The sequence below is a fragment of the Pseudophryne corroboree genome, chromosome 9 (genome assembly GCF_028390025.1).
Source record: "Pseudophryne corroboree isolate aPseCor3 chromosome 9, aPseCor3.hap2, whole genome shotgun sequence".
Taxonomy (NCBI): Eukaryota; Metazoa; Chordata; class Amphibia; order Anura; family Myobatrachidae; genus Pseudophryne; species Pseudophryne corroboree.
Window position 1 is genome coordinate 449,520,648 of NC_086452.1, and position 809 is coordinate 449,521,456.

An 809-nucleotide genomic window follows, 5' to 3' on the forward strand; every position below is an offset into this window, starting at 1 on the left:
AGTGACTGGCTGCTGTGCGAGTCTCCGGGAGAGCCACTGCCAAAGGGAGGACAGCAGCTTAGCTGCTTCCAGGAGGAGAAGCATTACCAGCCTCTCACCCACTCACAGTACCTCCGGGCCCAATCCGCTGCACCCCCACACCCCCCCTCCAGCACCCGCGGTGGCTCTGGACTCCCTCCCCCACCCGTAGCACCACCGCACCCGAAATGTAATAAAGGACAGTGTGACTGAATAACAAAGAGCTCTCAAGTTAAGTTCATGAATGTTGTATAGGTATTAGTGACAGAAGCGGTGGGGGTAGGAGACAGGGGTGGTCAGGAGATGCCGGGCTTCAAAAAGGGGGGAAGCTGCAATTAATTAATTAAAACAGATAATTGACAAGTGCTGCCAACAGCGCCCCCTACCCTGCAGTGCTATGTGCGGTGCCCCCTCATAATGATGCAAATAATGTACTGACAATGCTAAATTCCTTTGTCGTATAAACAACCCTTTATGAAGTCTAAGAACACTGTACGCTGTTTACTTAAGAAGTACCGTAATGGTACGCTATTTGCGTAACGATCGCTCAGCAGTAAGCGAGACGCTCAAGCGTCACGTTCGCTCACGGCCCAGTGATCACAGGATACGTTATTGGTTATGACTAGAGTAATGATTCGCTGTAGCGTAGCGTACGCTCGAGACCACGAGGTCACCAGCGATGCAGACGCTCACAGCACTATACCTTTATGTTTAAACCTTATACAAATGAAATACACAGAATACCTTAATGTGAGTACAGGGTGTAAGTGCAACCTTGTGTAACCTGACTA